Genomic DNA, 14,908 nt, shown 5'->3' on the forward strand with positions numbered 1-14,908 from the left:
TTGATTTCATAAATGGCTCTATGTCTTCTGAAGAAATTAACTCAATTAATGCATGCCCTTAAATGTGTGTGCTGAGATAAAATAAAGGCAGAAAAGGTCATCATCAGGTGGGAGGCCCTGGCTGAGAGTTACTTCCAAATATTGCATGACAATATTTTTTCCTCTCAAATGCGGAAGTGGAATATTGATTAACCAGAGACTGGATTGCCTTGGAAAAAAAACCCTTACTGTATTCTTGCACCGTGAGGGAGCAACACAAACATTTGGTTGAAAGATTTTTTTTTAAAATACCAACTTGAACAAATATTATGACCTCTTATTTCTTCCTGAATGATATTGCAGTCAAAGGCATGTAGCTTGTAGGTGTACAAATAACAGAAATAATAAAACACATGTGACCTTCCCGGCATTAGTGACTTTTCCTAGAATTAGAACATGGAGCATTGGTGTAAGACCCTAGACTCCATTAAAAATAGTGTACATCATGTACTTCCTTTCTGTATGTAGCAACCTTTGTGTGGGGGAGGAGGGTGCCCTCAAGTCATTCCTGAGTCCTGGTGACTGCCTAGGCTAATCCCTGCAGTTTTCTTAGAAAGATTGAACAAGAGATTGACCACTGCCTATTCCCCAGGGTTGAGAGAGACTGATTGACTCAAGGTCACCCAGCTGGCTTTTCTGCCTAAGGCGGGACTAGGATTCATTGTATCCCAGTTTCTAGTTTGGCATTTTAACTACCACATGGAGCTCATTATCAGGCAGTGATTGTGTGTAAGAAAAAAAAACATGTACAAAATTTGTCTCTCGCCAAAAATGTTGTAGACCCTGTCAACAAATTGTTGCACTGATGTAGCATCTTGTTCTCCTTGGAGGAAAGTAGAATGTAAATATAATAAAAGACTCCAGAATGGCAAAATTTTGGGGGGAATTCCAGTAAAGACATTTTTAGAAGCATCGCTTCAGATGAGGCATGAGCCAGAAACTATAAAAAATATGGTTTATATGCAAAGAGAAGAAAATCTATCCAGATTTCTGCAGTAATAGAAGCAGGACTGTGTTTTCAAACCTCAAATTCTTGAAATGTTCACTTCCCGTTTCTTGTGGAATGAATGAATGAATGAATGAATGAATGAATGAATGAATGAATCTATCTATCTATCTATCTATCTATCTATCTATCTATCTATCTATCTATCTATCTATCTATCTATCTATCTATCTATTTATCTATCTATCTATCCATCCATCCATCTATCTATCTTCTATTGTATACTTATTTTATATGTATCGCCAATTTACAAAATGTGATTCTGGGGGATATGTAATAAAAACGCAAACAAAGTGAACAATATTTTTAAAAATCCAAATCCAAATTAAAATATTATTATTGTTAAAAGTTAAAAGACCAAGAGAGAACATTAGAAGTTACAAACAATAGTCACCTCAAAATTCATTACAGAATAAAAGACCAAAATGCAGAAAGAGAGGATAAGAAATGGAAAAAGCTTTTGATTTCCTTTACAGAGAATACAAGTATGATTGCAAAGTTATTTCTTACTCTGATTCCCCCAAAAGCTCATTTTTTCTGTTATATTTTTCTAATCATTGAAACAAGTCCTAAGTACATTTGTTTTCTAACCAAAGAAGTCAATGTCCACAAGTTCTATGAAGTTCATCAACCATTCCTCTATTGTGAGTTGTGTTAAATATTTCCACTTTTGAACATTTGCTGCAATTGTCATATATAAAAGTATAGTTCCATTTTTTTTCTAGCTGTCTATCCATTAATCCCAAAAGACAGGTTTCTGATTTTTATTGTACATTAATTTTCAAAATATTTTGAATTACTGTATTTGCATTTAGAATTTTGTTTGGCTTTTATACACATTCACCAAATAGGATAAAATGTCCCTTTATGTTTTTCGCAACCCTTTAATACAGTTCCTCATGTTGTGGTGACCCCCAACCATAAAATTGGTGTCTCAGTTCCTAAGACCATCAAAAATATATGTTTTCCGATGGTTTTAGGCGACCCCTGTGAAAAGGTCGTTCGACCCCCCAAAGGGGTCCCGACCCACAGGTTGAGAACACTGATATACAGGGTTTTGTGCTTGAGCAGGGGTTGAACTAAAAGGCCTCCATGGTCCTTTCCAACTCTGTTATTCTTAAAATAGAAGCATTTAAATCAATGAAATTGTAAATAGTCATTAAGTAAACCTGCTAATTTATATGGGGCTATTCAAAGACACAACTCCTTATTTGTCATCCACATAATATTAATTGGGATAGACCTGTTTTAAGACCAGTGACATAAAGGAAGTTTGAACTTATGAATTCAGATGAGATCATTAAAAAAATCTGTAAAATGGTAATATACAAAATTCAAAGCTACAAACCGATGCAGAAATATAAAAACTATAAAAATTCCTGCTAATATTTTGTTGGAGCACAACAGTTCCATTTAAATGAAGACTAGTTCAACTAAATAAGGACAGATTTTTTCCACATGACTTTTTAGAAATATACTGAACCTCTACCCCAGAGTCCAGGTTGGTTTTGAATGTGGAAGATAGACATAAGATTAAAATTGTCTCTTATCTTGAGAATGGCTGCCTTGCGGTCAAATCCTTTAATTGCCCTAAAGGACATATCTGGAAAAGCTGTATGTTCCACTTTCTGTATTTATTTATCTATTTATCTATCTATTTATTAAATTAATATGCCAGCCATGTACCTGTTAAAATTACTCTAAAATAATAGTTGGAGGGGATGGGGAAGGGGAGACACAGTCGAAGGGTATCTGGAGATGCTCTTGAGATATACTAAATTCAACATCAGCAAAGGCAACCAGCTGTTAGCAAGATGGCAGACAGCTTTTAAAAAACCTAATAGATGACTTTTCTTCACTACATTCTTTCAGAAATGCGGTTACTATCTTTCTAGAGATGTGTTATCAGGTGAAACAATGCTGTTGACGTATCAACCATATGAAGTAATGTGTCAGGGAAGTATCAGAAAACAAACATGTTTTGAGTGATAAATTCATTGAACACATTCACATGAAGAGCTCTCGAGAAAAAAAAGAGAGATGAGCATTTAAAAACAACTACAGAACACAGTTTCCATAGCAACCATCATTTCAAAATATTGTTTACAGAATGTATTCTCGAGCAGATAAATCTTTCTCATTAAGACAAGAGACTGAACTGAAAGTGCAAATAAGGTTACTGATTCTGCTAGCAAATATTTATATCATTATCTATCCATATCTGGACAAACATCGTGTCAAATAAACAAAAGAAAACAATGAATCCTAGGAAATTAAGAGAACAGCTGGGACTCTGACACTCTTTCTGCCTCTCTTTCTCTTTCCCTTTCTCTCTCTCACATCTGCACACACACAAAATCAATTCCTCAATAAAAGCCAAGTTGTAGGGAGCAAATTACTGTCAAATCTCTGAATTTCAGTAGGTCATAATGCCAATTATGCAAGAGGACATGACATTATGTCCATTCATCTCTATAGTAACGTCAATTACATCCCAAAATAAATATCAATTCCTTTTGAACAAGTTATAGAAAACAGATTTTGCAATTCTTCCCAAATACTTAAAATATCTCTGCTCTGGTTTAAATGACTGGGAAGGAAGAATGAAGAATGAAGGAAGCGTAGAATGGAGCAATCAACAACATTCTAACTCGACTGCCCAATTGGGATATTTTCCGTATGGATGCAATGTGATTCTCGGAAAAGTATTCTAAGGGGGAACAATATGTAGCCAATTCCATTTTCAGACACTTAAGAATAAAGAAAGTCTATCTTTATAGACTCAGAGTTAAAATAAACATTTACAGATTCATCAATATTCTTTATATTTATGTTATAAGTAAAGGAATTGTTGACCAAATTGCACAGAAAATACCAAGGGACTATAAAGCTGCATAGAATCATGTAAAAAGGGAAATGGGCAGCTATATAAATTGAATAAATCAATAAATCAGAGAGTAACATATACTTCATATGGACCAGTTACCTGAGTCATTTAATAGGAAAGGTTTCTTTCTGGAACCAGAACAAATGGTTTAGTATAGACCTGTGATAGGGAACCTATGGCTCACGTGCCAGAAGTGGCAAGCAAAACCCTTTCTGTGGGCACATGTGCCGCTGACAGCTGCTCTTCTGGGTTCTGGAATGCATGGTTCCAGCTGGTCTTTGCGAGTGCCAGAGTGCCGGAAAACGACCTGACGATTGTCCAACAAATGGCCAAAAAACCTGCCTGAAATCAGCCTGAAAAACACCCTGGAAAAGGACAGAAAATGGCCTGAAAATGCCCCCCAAAATGGCCAGAAAACAACCATGCAGGCACCAGCCAGCTGGTCTTCAGGGTTCTGGTGCCCCGGCACAAGCACAGGCGCACATGCACACATATTCTGGTTTGGGCCCTCAGTGCTGAAAAGATTTGCCATCACTGGTGTAGAAAGCTCTAGGCTCCTCCCCAATTTCTGGTAATATACCAGAGGCCTCGAAGTTTGAAGTTTCTACATCAACCAATCCACCCATCCATCCATCCATCCATCCATCCATCCTATTTATTTGGTCAATGGCCAGTGAAAACCTGAAAGACCAGGAACAGAGTGAAGCAAATGGATACAATAATAAACTTACAACTAGCAGTAGTTCTGCACATTATCTTAGCTGTTCCCAGCCCTTCACTCTTATGGACAGGATATATTGGAGTCACTGTTCCAGTTTAGGAGTCAGAGCCCCCCAAGTGCTCCCACAATCACTAGGATCACGTTGGTCTTTATTTTTCACATCCTCTCTAGTTCTTCCTTCAAGCCCTGCTACATCTCCAGCTTCTCATACTTGTTTCTGAGGTTGCTGTCATTTGGCCTCCCTACATCTATCACCACTGCTGTCCTCTGGTCATTGTTTATTACTACAATATCTGGCTAATTGATTGGCACCTGCCTGTCCATGTGGATCTGTACATCACACTTATTTTATCCCTCTTTTTCTCCATGACCCTCTGTAGAATCTCCCATCTGAACTTGGAAGAACTAGCTTGGCCCATACACTGCAGATGCTCTTGTACACAATGCCAACTAAGGTATTTGGTCGGACCATTCAGTGTATGCTGTTCCTGCCTGCAGTTTACACATTACCACTGCTTCTATGGATCTGGTGTTCAATGCGTGTTCTTGTGCTGCTATGATCAGTGCCCCAGTGCTGTCTTTTTATCCAGCCATCTCCATCCACTGGTAGGATTTCCTATTGTCTCCCATCTCAGCTGTCCATTGATGGCACATCCCATGCAGGGTCTTGTATTCCTGTGGTGCTTCTTCTGCTTGATCTTCCTCCCACGTCTTCTACTGGCTCAGGCATTCTCTCAGTGACACATTTTTGGCTGCCATCTTACTAATGTACTCCTGGATACTATGTTTTGTCCAGGGCAATGGCCTTGACGTCCACTAGACTCCAACTGCCCTATTTCCAAGTCCATCTCTGAGTATTGGGCTTGTGGCGGAAACCTTCTTACCTTGTGAAGAACTTCCAGGTCTTCAAACTGGCAGCTTTAATGTCCTCCTTTGGCCAACCTCTATGCTGGCAGGGTATCTGATGACAGGCAGGACATCTGTGTAAATGATATGGATCTTGTTCTTCACTTAAATCTGGCTCTCATTCTTTGGTGGTACTTGATACTCCTGTCTTCCTTGCCTCCTATTTCCTACTTATTCTGGATACCATGGTACTTGTAGCTGGTTTATGTTTGTTAGTAGTACATATTAACTTTATTCAAAAATAATGTAAATATAAAAAGAGATATAAAAACAAGAGAAATTGATATTTAGGGGACAGCAAAGGGAAAAAAGAAAGAGGAAAAAGAGAAAAGTTCAGTAAAAAGGAAATAAACTATAAACTAACAGCTTTCTATTTATTTTAAACAGTCATAAGTATAGATATAAATTAACATCTTATTCTATGGGTACATGGCTTTCATTTTTACAATAATCTACTTTTTATCTAATTACCAAACCATATATCATAGATTCATTTTTGTTGTTTCACAAAAGATCTTGAGCAGGTTTCCAGTCAGCATTAAATTAAGATATATTGATCAAATATGTCAATATGGTCAAATTCCATCATCTTCACAAGAAAATGCAGTGATTACTGATGCATTATAAATTCATCCCATTATCTCAATTTGAAAGTTCAAATACTGAACTTCAATAGTTTCAGAACAGATGTGTGGATATATGAAGTAAAGCCTTCATTGCAGAATATATATATATATTTTTCCCCTTGGGAAAGAACTCAAATGGCCTTTCAAAATTTTCTACCCAATTTCACACAGAGCAACTAGGTACACAATTGCTCCAGATAGCTTCAACCAAACAGGTTTTCAGCAAGCTCTGAAGGGCAGAACTTTTATTTCCCAGATGACAATAACATCTCTATTGAAAAAGTTCAGAGGCAGGAATTTATTCGTAATACCTACTCTTGGAATTTACCAAAGTTTGGGGAAACAGGCTGCAGACTATGATGAGAATTATTGTATAATGAAAGGCCAGGCTCTTGTGCGTAATGTTTGGCCATGTCACAGCTAAATAAATGGAAGACCATCTATGGTTGTCTATATGACATCTAAATATGGGTGAATACACATCATCTCAACACAGATACACCAAATCCTTAAGTTTTATTCCAATATTCTTTTCTTCTTTCTGTCCCTGACTCAAAGTTACTCAGTGACACTCTGTAAACTTTTAGGAATTTTGGGATTCTGGTAAATATCAAATTATCTTGGCTATTGTACAGTAATAGATGTAGTGAGTTTTTTGTGTGTATTGACAAGTATACCTGAGAGATCGCCTCCTGCCGATTACCTCTCTCAGACCAATTAGATCGCACAGGTTAGGTCTCCTCCGGATTCCATCTGCCAGCCAATGTCAGCTGGCGACTCCCCGGGGGAGAGCCTTCTCTGTTGCAGGTCCGGCCCTCTGGAACAAGCTCCCTGTTGAGATCTGGATCCTTACTACCCTCCCGGCCTTCCGCAAAGCCACCAAGTCCTGGCTGCTCCAGCAGGCTGGGGGGGGGGGGGGCTGAGAAGCATTTACCTCCACGGAAATTGTGAATGTTGGTTTTGTTTTTAATATGTTGTCTTTGTCTCATTTTCCCCCTTTCCCTTGTCTTTTGTGAGCCGCCCGGAGTCCTCCGGGAGTGGGCAGCATACAAGACAAACAAATAAATAAATAAATAAATAAATAAATAAATAAATAAATAAATAAATAAATAAATAAATTCCTCTACAATACTTTCCTCTTGGATCTAGATCTGTTATAGTACTATTCACAATGTCATGGACTTTACCCAGTTTTCTCATAATTCTACGTATCTTGGTTTCTTCACTAGCTCTTTCTAAGAACAATGTCCCAGTTTTTAAGTTTGAACCTTGGTCTTTAGGCCCCTGCTATGCAAAACAAAAAAAGAATCTACTTGTCAAATGCTTATTTATTGGTGACATATATTTGAGCATGTTGTTGAGAAACATGCTACAAATAATATTCCTTCACATGATTATTGCCTCCCATGCCATCCAGAATAATTCTCTAAGGTTACTAAGGTCAAGAGCCACGGTGGCATAGTGGTTAGGATGCCGTATTGCAGTTTAATTCTGCTGACTGCCAGAAGTTTGGCAGTTCAAGCCTCACCAACTCAAGGTTGGCAAAAAAAAAAAAAAAGTCCAGATGCCTTTTTAAAAACCACTTTTGGGAGAACTGCGACCTGGATGACTGAGAAACTCCAGATACATTGGTGATGCTAAATTTCTTAACTATTTCTCAACCATTTGCATGTGAAAACCCATTTTCACTCTTTTACACAGATCTGCAAATGTTTTATTTTTCCTTCCCTTCCACCCAATACTTCCAGAGCTTTTTTCCCCTGGGGCTGATTTGTAGAGCTCTCTACCTGAGCAGGTACACAGAGTGGGCTTGGCTTCACCTGTAGGCTTCCTGGGGCTCCTTCTTGTGCAGAGTTGCTTCCTTCTGAGTTGGAAACTGTTATATATGCAAATGTTAGAGGAGTGTTGAGTATGCAAATAACTGGGGGGAAGGAGTGTCAAATGACCAGCCAATCAGAGAGCTGGTAACAGGGAACATTTGCATATATAACACTCCTTCCCCCCAGTTATTTGCATACTCAACACTCCTCTAACATTTGCATATATAACAGAAACTTCTCTTTGCCGAATCTCTTTTGTCTTCCCATCTTAACACCTTTCCTGACACACCTATGCACATGTTTGCAGGGTTTTTTTTAATAGAACAAACTATCTAGGTAATAAAATGAGATTTAACAATTTAACACTCCTCCTTTCCAGATAACCTCAAAACTCTGGATCCCAGGAGAGGGGAAAGGCCTCCTTACTCCAAGTGGTAAGTTCATCTTTCCACAAACAAATTGGGTTCTGCCATTCCCTTTCGTCTTTGAATGAATTCCCCTCTTATTATTTTTTAAAATGGTTGGACATATAAGGAACAAGGGAAGAAATAGTCCATGATTAGGAAATACATACAGATGTTCAAAGCAATCCAATCAATGGGATGAGAGCAGCACAGCTGTACAGACTTCAAAGGAGAGAAATAGGATAGCTGGGTTTTTCCAGGGTGTTGGACCCTCCAATTATTATATCACATATAGACTGATTTAATGTTATGTTTTAATCAAATTTATAATGGGAAGAAATCCCATTAACATCAAGAGAGCTTTGGTTCTGTTTCAAATTGGAGAATCGATCTTATTCACCAGGTGAGGCCTATTCAAAGCAATAATGCGTGGATCGCCAACATTCCCAAAAAACAGCATGAAGAGCTGTTTAACTGCCCTTTGCATTACATTGACACAGATATATTAAAAAGAGATTTTAAATCAGCTGAGCCGAACATTTTGATGTCAGATACAGACCATTTCAAAATGATTTTTAAAAAAGACTCTAGAGAATTGAATGGAATGGAAACTTCAATTGCTGAAAGATTTAAAGTATAAAATTTTCTCCAGCTGATTGAATAATCCTGAACAGTAAAAAAAAAAAGAGGGGGGGGGTATTTTTGTAGTCTGCCTATTTTGTTCATATAATGCAATAATGCACATCTCACATCATAGACTTTTTTAAGCATAGTGGTCTCCTTTGAAATATTTTCAAAGGTCTTTTAGATCAGCTCCCTTTTTGGCATAGCATTCAATTAATCTCATACAATACGTGATCAAGTACACAGACAGAGAGACAAACGTATAAACAAATATGTATCTGTGTCTCTGTCTCTGTCTCATCTATGTCTATAGATCTTTTATACTATGCTTGCTTCTTCATAGACTGTCCCATGGGGATATAATGACGGAGAAGGAATACAGTGTGAAATGAGAAGGGATGCTTCGCAACAGAGTCCAGGCCAACCATTCATTCTTTGATGGAAAAGACTAGCTTGCCATAAAGTATCAATGTTAACAAGCAGGAAGTAAACATGACCATAATATAAGACCTGCCTGAGTGCTTTTTGAAAGTATAGCTTTAAAAGCCTTCATAACCTTCATAGAAATCATCTGAGAAAGACTGAAATCCAAATACATTTAACACATGCATTACGATTGATCTCATTTAGCAGAATAGTGCAATGCCTACGCCTTGTTATAGATTTTTTTCCTGACTGCATAAAAACAAATGGATACTACAGCTCTTCCTCAAAACTTCATCGGCTTTGTTCTTACATTGGCAGCTACAGATGCAGCTGGGTGGAAGGGGAAAGCTAAAATAACTGGAGGGCACCGCATTCTCCCACTTTGCTATGCATTTCAGAGAGTCTAATACAAGTAAGTATCATGGGAGCTCTCAGATTGTGAAAATAATCATCCGTACAAGTTCTGGTTTGGAGAAACAGACTGCTCCACTGTCAAACCTTAGGCAAAGTTTTCTAGTGGGTAGCATCAATCACATCCAGGGAAAGAATAAAGAGAAAGCAAAATAACAAAGCAGCCTTAGAACATTGCAACACAAGTCTTGCCCCCTTTTGTACAGACATCATAGTGTCAAATGCATACATGAAAGGGGAAGATCTTTCAGCAGGACACCTCAGTGCTGCTTTTATCATCTGGATAAAAGTAGGAAGCTACTGCAGATACTCCTAGACAGGATAACATGGATGGTTTTGTCTCATTCCTTATTCTGAGCCTAGGAGGTTTTGAATCCAAACCAAAGTCTAGTTCTTCAGCCTGTTACTGCTACAATTTCTGCAGCCCTTGGAGGTATGTTTTAAAGTGTTGCTCCCTGCAATTACATAATTACTTCAATTGACTTGGTAATCTGAAAACACATAGAAAACCTGACGAATTTCATATTCACAAAGCATTATCTGAGCGTTTTTTCTGGCAGTTTGAAAAGTTGGCCATTGATTTTTTTAAAAAGAAGAGGCATAAAGAGATACAAAAAGGTATTAAGGCATCCAGTTTTATGCATTATAAATTGTCAGTAATAATTGGTTAGGGATTTATGAAGGCACCAAAGAAACATTTTTATTATTATAATTTTTTTGTTGGACATCAAAAGATCCTAAGAACAGCACGTAAGAGTTTTGTTGGCTTACAGGCAAACTTTTCAAAATGAAATCGGACAAAGAAGAAGAAGGGTGGGTTCCTGCACCTTACTTCAACAAACAGGATAAAACTTTGGGGGAAAAAACCATTTCAACTGTGCTGTTAATTCCTTAGTAGCATTAGTGCACCTTAAAAGTATTAGGATACTTCTGGCAGCTATTTATAGCCATTTCACTTCAGCCATCTGATGCATAGACAACAGTAGTGTTTTTAAAGATCTATTCTTTAATAGACTTCAGAGTCCTCCTTCATATTTTAGAGGTCAATGCTTTCTGAAAATGTTGAAAAAAATGGATTCAGCCTAGGGACATTGTTAATTTCTCCCACTTTTTTAATGTTAGATTTCTCTTTGTTTTTCTGATAAATGTAACTGAAAAGTAGATAAATAAACTGTACAGGCTTCTCCGATGTCTTTAATTATTAGTACCTGCATGCACAGACAGAAAGAAACTGAAACACAACATCCCTGCAAAAGGTAAACAATCTACAGGAAGTCCTTGGCTTACAACAGTTCATTTGTTGACTGTTACAAGGACACTGGAAAAGGGGACAGTTTTTCACAGCTAAGACTTTTGGAGCATCTCCATGATCATGTGATATCTATCTATCTATCTATCTATCTATCTATCTATCTATCTATCTATCTATCTATCTATCTCTCTCTCTCTCTCTCTCTCTATCTATCTATCTATCTATCTATCTATCTATCTATCTACATAGCTATTATCTATATATAGGTTAACTAAAAACCCTTCTTTTCTTAATCTCCATTTTTTGGGGGTGCTATTAAACCATGCAGTTAACAACTACATTACAGCTTTTGTGTGAGGTTCACTTTTGCAGCATTTATTTATTGAAAAGAGGGAGCTTAAAGCCATACAAGAAAAATCATGAGACTAAGTTAATGAGCAGTAGACTTTACTTGTTATTAAATGGAAATTTGACAGTGAGACTCATGCACACTCTGAGAAAATAAAATAATGAAATAATGCATAGTAGAGCTAATAGCAAGGCTTGATACCACATACTAGGAGATTCTAAGCCTTACATTCTGTTTTATTTCTACTCCAACAAAAGAATAATGACATTACCTACCTTACAGCATAGCTGGGGAAAGAGGCGTCGGATAAGTTGCATGTTCTCTTTTTCATGACACCCCCCCCCCAATCTTGCGCCCTTCTCATCCTTGCAAGATCTGGAAGCAAAGATAACTAGGAAATTTCAAAATATCTATGTGGAAGAGGCCACTCAAGCTCCTGGCTAGGGGTTCTAGGTAAGCACATATCCTAGTGGCTTCTTCCTGGGTTATCTAATCATGGTTGATGTTAGACTTCATGGCTGAGTCAGTGTTCTGTGTTTTCACACCTTATTAGTGGGCTCTGCAAGAGTATGCTCATTTCCCATGGACACCAACCACCAAAGGTAGCTGTTGCTTAGCAATAGCAATAGCAATAGCAGTTAGACTTATATACCGCTTCATAGGGCTTTCAGCCCTCTCTAAGCGGTTTACAGAGTCAGCATATTGCCCCCAACAACAATCCGGGTCCTCATTTCACCCACCTCGGAAGGATGGAAGGCTGAGTCAACCTTGAGCCGGTGAGATTAGAACCGCCGAACTGCAGATAACAGTCAGCTGAAGTGGCCTGCAGTGCTGCACCCTAGCCACTGCGCCACCTCAGCTTGAGAAGATGGTTGAAGACTTGTCTTTTTAGGAAGTATACTGACAATGTCATTTTGAAATATTTTGGCTATTTTAAAACTGTCCGGGAGAAGTATAAATCCTCACTGACCATTTTTTTATAAAAATGTATCCCTACATATAGCAAAACCAAGTTTTATATAAAATATATTAATCTAAATTAAAGTAATCCAAGATTACTTTAAAAGTTTACCTTTAAAGTAAACCTAAATTAAAGTAATTCAATCCAACCTCCAAGTGGCCTCAATGACTCTCAGAAAGAGTATAAACACCCGGTTGACTGCAAGGAATATACACCGTTCCATGTTTCACCATTCAGTCAGAACTGAAGAAGCTTCTTGGGTGAGAAGCAAAACCTCTTCAAAGAAAAACAAAGTCCAGTTGCCTTTTGAAAAAGGACCTTTGGGACAACCAGGACCGGGATGACTGAGAAGCTCCATAGCAATAGCAATAGCAGTTAGACTTATATACCGCTTCATAGGGCTTTCAGCCCTCTCTAAGCGGTTTATAGAGTCAGCATATCGCCCCCACAGTCTGGGTCCTCATTTTACCCACCTCGGAAGGATGGAAGGCTGAGTCAACCCTGAGCCGGTGAGATTTGAACCGCCGAACTGCAGAACTGCAGTCAGCTGAAGTAGCCTGCAGTACTGCATTTAACCACTGCGCCACCTCGGCTCCATAGACAAGTAATCCAAGAGTGTTGGATTTTCACTGGTTATTCCTACATGCACAATCCAGTCGAGTTAGGGAATCCTGGAAAAAGGTTCATTGTTGAACATTTTCTACTTGCATAAATTGCCCAGATTCCAATATTCCAAAACAAAGAAAGGGGCCTTTTCATTTGCAACTTAAGGATCTCTAGAATGTGGTATTTAACACAACTACAGGTATTGTGAAATACTGCACCAGGTTTCCATTGTTTTCTATCTGTGTCTGGAGAGTTTGGCTAAGGAATTGGGATGAATGGGATGAATGTACTTATTTTACAGAGCCTTGCTGGAAAGGCACAAAGAACCTGGCAATGATGCACTGGAAACCTGGAGCCAGCTTTTTCTATCACTTTTCATTAAGGTTTGTGTGAGCTGAATATGTTAAGCTTCCCATAGATTTAACATACCTATTTCAGGGATTAGCTTATCCTCCAAATTCAGCCATCATCAACTGGGCTATGCATTTTGGAAGCCTCATCTTGCATATGGTTCAGAGAGTATGAGTTGGCAGTTCACTGATTAAGGCTTAGGATGCAAATCAATGCAGAATTTTTAAGTCTTATCTCTCACATCCTACTGCTACTACTATTACATCCTGTCAACTCTCAAATGTTTCCAAATATTGTCTACCCTTGTAAAGTGTCTGAATGCCAAACTGTGGTATGGAAAAAAAGGTTCATAGTTGGATAATTGTATCTCCAGAGAACATTCATAGAAGTGAACAGAGGTAGTGGTGGGAATTATTTCAGCTATAAACTATAAAGGGGGGAGGGAAAAGGAAAGGAAAGGAAAACCACACAACCATCTTACATGTAGGAAATGCTTCAGCCTAATCTTTAAATAAATCATTAATCCTAGGTTATATGAAATAATATTGATCAGTTTTTCTATTACATTGACACAAACAGTTCCTAGACTGAATGTTAACATGTAAGCATCAATCCAAGACTTTAAATGTGTGTTCAGGCTATCTTGCTGATATTGAAAAAAATGTTCTTTTCTCCAAACATTATGATTTATAAATATATAATTATTCATACTTATATATTCAGTTTCATGTCCTTATTATATAGTTAAAAAGTGCATTTATATAGGTCCTATCAGTCTTTGTTAAAAAAAATTACAGATACCTGTATTAAATCAAAATCGGGCAATATGGATAAGTTTATCTTCATCTGTGTTCTTGGCTTTCCAACATAATGAGGTTGACCTTCAAACCATTTTTGGTGTGTCCAGAAAAGTCTTTGTTCTGCTTTCCACTCTACTCCAGACATATATGGACATGTCTTGACTAAATATGTATATAAATTCATAAACGTATAATGATACACATTTTGATCTATAACTATACTTCCATCAGTAGTTGTTGCATGACAACCTCTGGCTTGGATGAATGGATGGGTAGACACACACACACACGCACACACACACACACACACACACACTAATGAAAAAAGTGGCCATGCAACAGCTTTTGATGGAAATCTTTTAAAAAATCCAATAATAGTTAAAATCCCAACTATATTGTATAAATGGTCCATACAGATGTTGGAGCCTATAGAGAGTCATGATAGTATAGTAATTAAAAAATAGACCAGAAGTGGGAAGATCCAGGGTTCAATCCACCCCAGCTTTGGATCAGCCCCTGTGATTCAACCTCACCTACCTGATAGGATGATGATTTTGGGGGAAAAAGAGGAAACATTACATGTGCTGCCTTGATATGGAAGGTAATTTGTAAAAATCAGCAAGTAAATGAATAAAAAAATAGTAAATAATACTCCAGTTAGCTGATAAACCTGAAAAATTATCCAACAATGAAAATAAATTTAGTATGGAAAATAATCA

Source organism: Thamnophis elegans, chromosome 11, assembly GCF_009769535.1.
Source record: "Thamnophis elegans isolate rThaEle1 chromosome 11, rThaEle1.pri, whole genome shotgun sequence".
In the NCBI taxonomy this organism is placed as follows: domain Eukaryota; kingdom Metazoa; phylum Chordata; class Lepidosauria; order Squamata; family Colubridae; genus Thamnophis; species Thamnophis elegans.